Here is a 12,108-nt window from a genome sequence, read left to right on the forward strand (position 1 = left end):
GTTCAAAAAATTCCACAGACATGCTGTCAGTAGGAGGCTGTAACAGCAGAGTTTTTGTGTGGATAATGCGGTGCATACGGTGAGTCTGCTCAGGCAAAACAAGACAAGCTCTTAAAAGAAAAATAAGTTTTTGGAAAGCTAGGGGGTGTAATAGTCCTGTCAGCTGTGTCAATGGGCTAAAAGCAAAGGCTTTGTGAGTTAAAACACACAGTATGTTGTTATGTTTAAGTGTATTAAAAAAAAAAAAAATCCATCATTTCAAGCTGTGTTTTTATCTGGGAGCTAGAAAAGGTTGAGGAATAGGCTGCCAGAGATCAGCAGGGGCAACTGCTGCCTAAAAGAGCCAAGCAGGGTAACACATGGGCTGAGGTGAGCAAAACAGGTCTGGGGAAGGGACTGGGGTCAACCAGGAGTCCAGATCACCAGGAAGGTTTGTGGTGCAGGTCCAAGCTCAAGCTGGGAAGTCAGTCCACAGGTGAGGTCCAGTGCTCACCAGGCCAGTCCACAGCAACAAGACAGATTAGTCCAAGCTGGGGACAGGTGCTCATGGACACGGCTCTGACAAGGAATAGAAGCCCAGTCCAGAGCTTGAAAGGAGCTGCTGCACCCCACATGAGACTGGCCATGGCCAGTGAGGCTGATAGGGCACACAGGGGACCCAACTGCAGCAGGTTTTCTCTTTAAAGGAGCTCTGAAGAGTCAGAGTCAATCAGAAGAGGAAAATCACAAATAAACCTTTGGTAGTTTTTAATGTAATACTTGTGCATGTCTGAAAGACTGAAAAAAATTGAAAAAAGTTTTATTTACCAAGAGAGTTACGAGATCGCACAAGATCTGTTCAAATGATAGAGGAAATAGTAATTCCCAGAAACTGACATTAACCATTCAGGTTTAGCACTGAGGCAGTGGGGTAATTAACAAGAATCTTAATTTGTTTCCATTAAATACTTCCACAGCTATGCATCTTCAGAGGAAGTGAGGAGATAAATGCTGTGATGTAGCACAGGGCAGCTGGTTTGGATCCTCGTCCCCATATATGCTGAAGGAGCACTAGAGCAATTATTCCTATGTAGGCATGTTCAGGCAGCCCATCATCATAAAGTTAATAGAAAGCAGATATAGCTCTCAAATACGTAGAACTACATACCTCCCAAGCCTTGTCAGAGAAGTCATTTGTATTTCTATGTGGAATTATTTTCAGAAAGAAATTTAAAAAATCAACCTAATCTTTCATTTACATGTTTTTCCTTGCTAACTTGGATTATGACAGGTCTTTTTTGTGTACTTTTGCATCCTGCATCTGTGTACAACAACCCTTGAGAAGAGAGGGGGCAGGTTTCCCATAGCTCCCAGGACTTACTGGAACAGTGAAAACTTCAAAACTGAAATAGTTCTGTAAGAGAAACTTCATGTAAGCACTTCCCTGAGAAATGGGAGATCATATCTGCAAAAGGGAGTTTCAAAACCAGTATCTGAGAGACAGGAGTAAAAATTGATAGCCAACAAATAATTTATGTGGTGACAAATTTTTCTGTCAGTTCTAAATGTAACTTGTCACACTGTATGACATTGATTTTTTTTATTCCCTTTCCATGGTTTTCTACAGTGCTATTTGAAGATAATAAAAAGTGGTGGTTTTTTTCCTTTTTGGATAATACACCGGATTCTCAGCTTTGCTGCATAGATAGTAGCATGTGTGTTTTACTGAACATCCCTGGATAAACTTCCTTACTGCAATCCACAGGGGGGACACACCTGTCTGACAAACCTGAACTGTGGTACAAGGATTGACCTAATCCCTCTTAGTCATGGCTAGGGACAACTTTGGGCCGTGTTGTGATACCTTGCTGTAACTGACACTACAGTTCTATTAACATGTCTCATTTCATAAGGAGTTAATCTGCCTGTGTAACAATATGTCCACATGGACTCAGTGCTGGGCTCACAGGACAGACTGAAAATCCCCTCTGAGGAACAATCTGTGTCTATTAATAGAGATATCTCTGTGTGGCAAAGGCAGATCAAATTCCTTATTCCAAAGGCAAAAAGAAGCAAATATTTTTGTATGTTTACTCTGTCTTAATATTTTTATTGCAAGCCTCTTTTCCTCCTCTCAGATGATGGTGAACTTCTTGAAATGGGGACTGTCTTTGGCTAGTGAGCAGATGATCTTAATGTAAGGTGATCAATCTTATGCCATAATGATAAAAATGATGATAAAGTGCTGCCTTGGGTACAAGTCAAAGGAAGAAACTAATTGTCAAAGTAGCAGGAAAAATATGGAAGCTACTTTGTGCATATACTTTATTTTTTTGTTTGTTTGTTTCAGTGCATGTAGAAGAAGAAGATTAAGCAATATAAATTAAACAGTATTTTATAGTGAAGTAACTGTGAGTGCAGTTAATTAGCACAAGGGAAATATGATCCTAAAAATAATGTTGGAAATGGAGTCTGGTTAAATAGATGATAATGCTTTTGCTGGCTGTATGACAAGCTCCAGTACGAGATGTCTAGTCTGTAGATTCCACCACTGAGTAACTCTTTGCCATAATTCATGTAAAACAATACAATTTTATCATTCTCCTAATAAAATTAGCTACAAAATGGTTTTGTAGTGCAGCATTTATGCTGGCCTCTCAGCCCCAAAGGTTGGTGTATTGTGTGCATTAAATGTTTGAGTCACATTTGAAGGAAGAGTAACTGGATAAAAATGTCTTTGTTGGAAGTGTTTGCTTCCCAGGAGTGTAGGAGCTCGGGTGCTTAACCATAGTTCTGCAGCAGATGGTGAGCAGCCAAGCCACTAGAATGGGATGAGAATCTCTACTGTCAACTTTGGCTTGAGGGATGAAAACCACTCTTTTTGATAGGGAGGGGGTCTTTAATCTGCAGTGCAGCAATACATGTTCAGCTGCTTTTTAACTAAATGGTTTTATTTCCTACAGCATATGAAGTGTCTGTTTTGGGATAATAAGAACTACCATTTTTATGCATACAAGTCTGGTTCTGCTGAAATCAGTGGCAAGATTATTTGATTTCAGTGGAATCAAGGCTTAGTCACTCCATTTAAATGTCAAATCACAATAGCAGGCATTTGTGCTTTGAGCAGTATCAACAGTGTTCCATGCTGAATTATCAACAGCATTATGTATTTTTACAGCAAAATCACATCTTGTCTTAGTTTCTGAGGTGGTGGGGAAAGGAATTCTGCTGGCTGGATGAACTCTGAAATGGTTTCACTCTGAACCAGTTGGGAGTCACAGGCCTGGAATGAGGGTCAGGAGAGCAGAAACCATCCTGGTTTGGCATGAAAGGGGTGAGACAGAGATGAGGGACATGGAAACCATCAAGATGTCTGAATAAACAAATGAGCTAGACTTTAGCTGGAGTAAATCTGAGAAGATGCAACGAATTCAGTGAAACCTACTCTGGTTTACTCCAGGGCTACAGACTTTCCAGGGTTTGACTGATTTATATCATATAGTGGTTCTTTTCAAGTTTATCCCATCACAAATTATTTGTTGTATCTGAGGGTCTGACATATATTTTTGGAGGCCTTTTAAGAACTGATTTTACCAAGAAACCACAGGATTCATGATAATGTATTTTAGACTGTTTGGTGTCAGTGGTGGTTTTGTCTCTTTGAGGTTTGCTTTGTTCCAAAGCTGTGGGTTTAGTGGGAAAAGTCTTCACATAGCATCTGTTTTTTCATTGCCTGTTCCTGGTGATGTTTGCTGAAAAAAACCATAGCATTTCCAAGTTGCAAGTGAAAAGTGTGTGCCCTGTCAGGATCCTTCCCCCATCCTTGTTAGAGTGCAGGTATGCTACCCAAATCCTACTCAGAGCTCTCATTTTATAAATAGTGGCCAAAGTACAAAAGGCAAAACCTAAACAAAACTGAACATAAGTCTAAGAGCTATAAACCCAAACAGTCCATAAATCAAATGATAAGATACCACAAGATGAAGAATTCATTAATAACAAGTGTATAAGTTCACTTGGTAGCATGTTGGAAATATGCCACCTCCTGCAATTGATAATCAAATCCACCTGAGCTAGTGGTTTATGACTTAAATAATATGAAATATTTTCCATCTACTGTATTAGAAGCTAGATTAGAGAAATCAAAAAGAAAGATTTAACTACTCAAGAAAATAAGAAGAGAAAGTTGTGTTTTCGCAGACATTTCCTTTGCAGTAAATCAACGATTGCCTCCTTTTAGAGTCCTCTTCGCTTATGGAGGAGGAGGTTACCTTTCATTTTTCAGAGGCAGTAAGATATTTCTGCTCTTCAAAATGTTGCCATAAACTAGGTATGTCTCAAATGGAGTCTAATTTCTCATTACCTTTCCAACCTTCAGCCTGTGCTGATTCCAAAATGAGGAATTTTTGAAAGGCAAGTTCAGAAGCAAACTGCATATTTTCAACAGCGCTCTCTGTTAAGTCAGATAAGAACATCTGTGAAATTTAAGGGGAACCTTCAAAAGTGTTCATGATCCACTGTTTTTTTTTTTTTTTTTTTTTTTTTAAGTTGGAAATTGACATAAATAAACCCAGGTCTGGACCCAAATGCATGCCTTCTTGAGACTTCATTTCTTTCATTAGTTTCTAACTTTTTGCTTGTTGGTGAGAGGTAAAAACCTTTCTGTGAACATGGCTTAGCTTTATCATCATGTGAAACTAGATGAATTGCCCCTAACATAACACAGAGGAGATGCTGAGCACAACTAATTCACAGAAGTTGTGAGTCTCCAGGAGAAGGCTGCAGTGTTATTCTTAAAATGCATTGCTTTTTCAAGTCTATTAATAAGATAAGCGTAAGGAAACATGGTATCGTGTGTACGACTGTATGGCAGCAATTGTGTATTGCTGACTTTTTGCTTGTAACTGGCACATTTTACTTAACTATTTATGCAAATAATTTGATTTAAGTAAACCCTTTAGTTACATTCAAGTCTGAATGAGTTTTAATGGCTACATGTTTCCAGATGTTGGTTTTTCAGTGAACTGAACAGAAATACTAAATGCTATGCCTTGAATAAGACCAAGGCACAGGGTAGAAGTTTCCTCAGGATCCTTCAAAACAGCTCAGTTTTACCTAGTGATAGGAGAAAGCATTATTCCCAATGTGTAAAGAACTGACTACAGAATGTACTCTTTTCAAAAATGAGGAAAATAATAAAAAATTTCCTCCTGAAAATTTTCCAAGTAAGGAAGAGTAGTAACAAGCCACAGTCTGTTTTAAATGCTGTTGGTTGGTGTTTTCTTAGACCTCCTAGGAGATTCTATTGAGGGAGATGAGAAGGGGTAAGTTGTCTAAAAACAGTAACTCCAGGTCAGAAATAATACTGAAATTGAGCAAATGAGCTGAAACACATTGGCTTTTTTTAGCATCATATGGATCAGTGACTATCAGCTGTCTTTGGAAAGGGATATGATATAAAGGATGATGTAATTCAAAGTAAATTCGTCTAAGTTGCTTTCTAGTGAAAAACCCTACATCAAAGTCAACCTCACAGCAATAAAAATTCGTACAATCTCTGCCATACCAAATGCTCAATCCAAACCCAAACTATTGTTTTATTTTGTTGGGTTCTGGAAACGTATTTCCCAACCATTAATTTATAACATTAAGTACTGGGTGCTGTATAACAACAGTACACAAATGTGTACTATTTAACAGACACATGGTATCAGTTTCCCCTGCAATTTTTAATTTGAATTTCATGTCTTTTTCATGGGCTTCTAGAAGAGTGCTGCTGGGGGAGGCAACAAAGAAATGGAATAAATAAGACTATCCCTATATTTCTTGAGTTACAAATAACAGTTTTAAAGTAAAATAAAAGAAAAAAAAAAAGAAAAAAGAAAAAGAGCAAGCTCCTTGATGTGTGATGACTTGATGGACTCAGATCAGGTCACACCACAAGACCACTGGGCTTCACTTGCTCATCTCCTATAGCACTAAATTTATTTCTTCTGCTTTTTATACAAGGAGTAGAGGCCTGTTGACTTAATTTCCAAGCCTGGGAGTGGGTAGGCCAGGTAGTATCTCTTGCCAGGCCCTCACACCATTTCAGTGAACTTAAAATGATCATCTCCTGAGCATCTCCAGGAACTAGAGACCCAGAAATATCCTTGAGCTGAAAAAACCTGTCAGCTCTTCTCTGGACCAAGCCCTTAATGACTGTCCTGTTCTTGTAGTCTCCTTAGTCTCCCAGTGAACTGAGATTCTTTTCTTTTCCTTCTCACAAAGTCTCTTCAGCTCATAGTGAAAAGATCACAGGTATAATCATAATGTTTACTTCTAAACATTTTTTAGGCATTGCAGGAAACCCATCAACACCCAAAGATAGTTGTTTCTGGTAGATACTGAAGAACAGGGCAGACACACTGATATATTCCTAGAATAATTAACTCCCGAAATTATTTTATATTCAGGGCCTTTCTGAGCTCGAGGTTCATCTTTGTTAGATTTCTTCAATGAATTTGCTTAATCCCTTGCAAGCTTTTGTGATCTCCCAACACCCACAACATCCTGTGGCAAGAAAAGTGCTGAGGCAGTCTGTTGGTCTGATGGTTGTGCTGCTATTGTGTTTCTACAATGTGTGGGAATTAGCAGCTCTCTTCTACCTTCCTGCCCATTATCTTAGCCCAGGAACTCACTCAGATGTTGCTCAAGCACCAAACAAGGTTCTTGACTGATGCAAATGGAGATCAGTGGAATTAGACTGATTCATGAAATAGTGTGGTGCTATTGCTGCACAAAAGCAGTCTTGAGTTTGAGTTTGAGATTGAGGTCAAATTTTTCCACCCAGTTTGCCTACAGAAGATTCCTACAGAATCCTCTACTGTAGAGACCTGTTGTCAGAACTGTGCCTTGCCTGGTGATCTAATCTATCCTGTCTGACTTTGCAGTGTTCTCACATGGCAAATATACAGGACATAAAGTGACACAAAGTCTTTCTTAAAAAGACCTCTGAATTTTTCATCCTGAGGGCGTATGACATCTGTCGAAAGTCTGATTTCTGGTTGCTTGACAGTGGGAAAAAGAACATACAGTTCAGAACATGGGTTCTGAAGCACTTCAGGGTAAAGTAGTCTTGGTATCTCTCAGATCTCACAGATAAGCATGGAAATGCATCCCCTTGCATGGAACGCCTCCTTTCTGCTCTGGTTTCCTTAAGATGACACTTCTATTTCATCCTCATTGCATAAATGTGGAATGTAACTTTATGTGCAGGAATCTTAAAGCCTTTAGAAGGTACTTGGTTGGGGAAGATTCTGTGAGAAGCTTCTGGAGGGCTGCTTTCGGAAGACCTTGTTCAGATAACCTTTCTAAATGGAGTTAGAAGTGGGAAGAGTTTGTCAGAGTGGGTACAGCCCATGCTTGCAGGAGTTCATGCAGAACTGCATCATTTAGTCAGACCTCACTGCCAGCAGTACTTTGTCTTCAGCAGCAATATGCTTAATGCTGGCTCTCTGCCCAAGGATGGAGCCTTCTTTCTTGGCAAATTTTGCAGCCTGCAGCCATGTCTTGCAGCCATGCTCCTGACCTGGATCTTGGCTGATTGAAAGCTAAATTCAGCATGTACCATTTATCCTGGAAGTTCTGCCTTCTATCTTCCAGAAACTCAGCACATGTGTCCCACCTGGCTTGCTCCCTCCCAGTTTTAATTGCTTTTAATTCTGAGTATCAGCTCATCTTTTCCACTTATTTTTGCAGCAGACAGTTATTAATGGGAAAAAATGTTCCTGGTGTCTGGCTGTGGAGCGGATCGTGTTCCAGATACAAAGAATGACCTACTTTTGGTATGTGATGTGGCAGTTTTCCTCAGCTTCAACTGTATTTCAGTAGCACTTAGCACCCTCACCTAGCTCCTGCCACAGACTGTTTCCCACTACAGGAGTGTTCATTTTCAGTACAAAAATATCCCTAACAAAATGACAGGATACCCACATTGCTGCTTTTTAATGAAGCAGACTCTCCAATGTAAAATATTCACTGTGGGTTTCGGTTTGGCTCAGAGGTGGCTTGCAATAAAATATTGAGCAGTAAAATGCTAGGATAGAGTAATACTACAGTAATACCAAACTGTGCATGCCTATCACATTTTATTCCTGCCCTTGAAGGGTTGCTCTGTTTTTACTTAGAGCGGGGGCTGTTTACCCCACTGGAAAATGTCCCTGTCAGATTCTATGTGTGCTAACTTTTGGAGGACTAAAGTGATCACTTGGCTCTCATTTGTGACCATAACTTGTATTTTTAGTTAAACAGCTCATAGGTTCATCTCCAGACACCTTTGGTGATGCTTCCTGGGGCAGACAGGGTGGAGGCTTTGGATGTCCTCACTCACAGAGTGCTCGGTGACATCATATGTAGGTGATGGAATGCCAGTTGTGGCTCACTTGTGCATAGGACTGTCAGCTAAAGCGGTTCCAAGGAGGTTATCTGTGCTGCACAATCAATCAATATATTCCTCTAGAACTCACCAAAATGCCCTTAAATGTCCTGGACAACTCTCCCATCTGTTTCTGATGCAGAAACATATTCTACTTCAAGAAGGACTGGGTCAGACCTGAAAGGTACAGAGTGCTGCTGATTAGTGTTCAGGATCTCCTCAGTTCTCTGCATGCTCATGCAGTTCTGACTGCTCAGAAATATGCAGGACCAAGTCAATACCTGCTGGCAGAGTCTTCAGGGTGAGCATCATCTTTGGTAGACAGCACTTGTTAACTGTTAACAAGTTCATAAACCCTCCATTTCCCACTTGATTGGTTCCCCTGCTGGAAGTGTCGCCTTTTTGGAGGAACAAGAAGGTGTGACTCTCACTTCACAAATCCATTGACGGGGATCTTCTGTTACTGCCAATGGTTTTACTTGTTCTAACTTCACTGACATGGCCTAGGTTGGTTGTGATGATAATGAGAAGCACACGTTTTGAAGATTACCATCCAGATGGCAGAATAGATTTTTGTTTATTATGAGCTGATAAATCAGCTATTATTCAATTGGCACAGAGCTGCAACAGTAATTACTTGGATATATTGAATGATTATGTCTAATGAAGGTGAATTTCTAATGACGGTTACATCCTGAAGTTCTTACTCATCGTAGATAGTAAAAGCTCTCATCAAGAGCTTTGAAAATTAGGAAAACTGTAGAGGAACCACCTTGTGAAAGCTTTCTTAAACAGTAAATTCTTCTTCTTTGTGTGTATGTGTTTTATTAAGTGGTGGATGGATAAAAATTTGGTTGACTTATTGTCCATATGGGGACTAATATATTATGGACATTGCTAAATCATGTAAATACAAGAAAATAGTATGATTTTATTTATTCAGATGCAAAGAAAGCAAATAGTTGGAGGAAAGTATTTTGCATGATAACAGAGGAGCTAAAATACAGATTCTTGGTGATGTGCAGAACACTTCTCATGCTGTCTAACGATATGGAGCATGGCCTCAGACATTCATAAGCATTTTGTATCCTCCCTCCATACCAGCGGACACACAAGCTGCATTGTTACTTCTTCCTCTCAAACTCAGTAAGATTATATCCCAGTGAAATACCATCTTCTGTCTCTTGCTGAGGATCACAGAGGTGGGAAGGGTAGTGACTAGAACACTGTGCATTCTGGACTTGCTCTCTGGAGGAATGATTAGAATATCAAGGTCAGAAAAGAGATGGGGCAGGACAGCTGTCTGGGGAATTAGGATAAAATATCTCTGGCAAGAGAGGGAAGGGAAAGTGAATGTGGATCTGAGCTGTGAACAGATGAGACCATTTGGGTAAAATGGGAGAGGGATTAATAAGAAATCAAAGGACTTAGGTAGAGCCAGTATTTATTTATTTTGTTGAAACCTCTGAACTTGAGGTCTATAATCTCTTATCCCTCTTTTTTTTTTGCATAAATAACAAACTCAAGACTGCAAAACACCGCAGACTTGCTACCTGTGCTACATACCTGCAAAATCTTTCCTTTGGCTTCAGTGGAAGCAGAATTATCTGTGCCTACTTAGTCCCTAAGCACTGCACAGCTATGATGATTGAAATAGTTTTATTTCCAGGCTGACTGGCACTGAGCCATTTCATTCTAGTCTGAGTTGTTGTATGTGCACAGGTTTGATGATTAATGACTCTTCTGCTTTCCAGACTGTTTCATTGAAACTGTCTCACTGTGAGATATATGTATTTTTCTTTTAAGACATTATCTTCTGCATTCCACCTTATGGCATTTTTATGTTTGAAACCTCATTTTTTAATAGTTTATGATAGATGTGAGTCTGTCACTTCATAAAACTTACAGTTAGTGGGATGTTCTGAACAGCAATGCTGCAGGCCTTCAGCCCTTCTGGTGGGCAGCATCAGCCTCTGTGGGGGCTTGAGTTGGTCATGCTTGTGCAGCTCTTACTGGCTCAGCAATGCCAAAGAACTGGAGCAGGAACAGAGTTGTCCTAGACTGAAACTGAGATTTTTAATTCTGCTCACTCCTACCACAGAAGAAGAACAGTGATTGTTCACTGCTGCCAGTTTTGACAATCAGCTTTTTCTTACTGCATTAATTTTTAGTACAAACTCTTAGTGGGACTTTTAAAAGTCCAAATTTCATAAGAAATGTTTTCCCAGGCACACAGCAAATGTCAGGGTGAGAGCTACAGTTTTACTTTTCTGCAAGTCTTCAGTGCTGGTTTTTCCTCAGTAATGAACACAAATGCACAGTAATGAACTGTTTGTTTTTATCCTATGAAATACTGAAGAACCTGAGGTAGAATGGGGGTATATCTTACAAAGGACAGCACAAATAGAGCACAATACAACAATCAGTAATCCTTGCTTCCATTCAGGTCTCCATTTGTTATGAGGGATGCATTGGAAGGATATGCAGTGAGATAGATGGGACACTGAGCTGGGAAACCAAGATTTATACACTTGTTTCAGCTCAACCCTGACTGTCAATATAACTTCAAGCAGGACTTTTTGTTCTGTTTTTTTATAGTCCCAGAGTGTAATTTTTCTCTTGTGCTAAGCACCTATCTTCCTTTCTTTTTCCTAGTGGTCTTAAGGTAATTTGATGTTTTTGGAAATGCAGTACCTTAGGCTGTATATATCTCAATAGATTTAAATGCCAAAAAATTCATTGGGGAAGGATTGATTTCAAATGCCTTTGTGTAAGCTTCTGAAAGGTGATCAGCTAAGTCTTAACTAGACACAGTAACTTAGCTCTGTACTATTGTTCACATGGTTTAGTGGACAAGGTGGTATTGACGTAGTGGGCATTGAGTCAAGTTGGTGGTCTTGGAGGTCTTTTCCAACCTTTGTGTTTCTATTACTCTAAAAATAGGTACCAGCAAGAGACAGGAGGGACTCCATGATTTTAAAAGAATGCAGGTTCCCACTTTAATATTAAACTTTTAGGCACAGAAAGGTTGAGACAATTGCAGCCTTTAGCCTGTGTGTACCTTCCTGTGTTCCTGAGCATTGTTGGTCTCCACCCTTGCCAGCAGCCCCATTTGTCCCTGCTTGCATAAATGCACATGCTTATGATATGTTTTTGACACCTTGTAAGGGCCCTAAATGGTCCTGTACTGATTTTTGAGAAGGCCTCATTTCTCAGCATGTTTTTGACATCAATGACTGTTTGAGCATGAGGCACCTCTGCTGAAATTCAAGTCATCCGAACTGAATGGCCTTAGTCAGCTGACACATTTGCCATTTCTGTGCTGATTTCTCTTCATTTTCTAAAACCTGAAAGGTTCCACAGTCTGTCCCTGCTGACAGTTTATCAGCTGTGATGCATCCATAGCTGCATTAGCACTGATCATTTGGACAGTTAAAATGGGTGTGTAATTCTGTAGGTTTTGTGATTTTTACTAGGCATAGTAGATACTTATTTTCCCTTTCCACAGGGGAAAAATACATTTCCTGTATTAATGTTCATGTTTTCAGAGATGTATCACTTTAAAAATAAAGATTAATTGGTTTTGTTTGAAGCTTTTGGTAGACATCCAATCTATATGCTAATAAAGCACTGCAAACCAGGATGGCTGCAGTGTACTTCTGTCTCTGTGGATGATGATTTTTCGAGACAGCATATTTCAAAAAGCTATTAAA

This window comes from Corvus hawaiiensis, chromosome 12, assembly GCF_020740725.1.
Source record: "Corvus hawaiiensis isolate bCorHaw1 chromosome 12, bCorHaw1.pri.cur, whole genome shotgun sequence".
NCBI classification, from domain to species: Eukaryota; Metazoa; Chordata; class Aves; order Passeriformes; family Corvidae; genus Corvus; species Corvus hawaiiensis.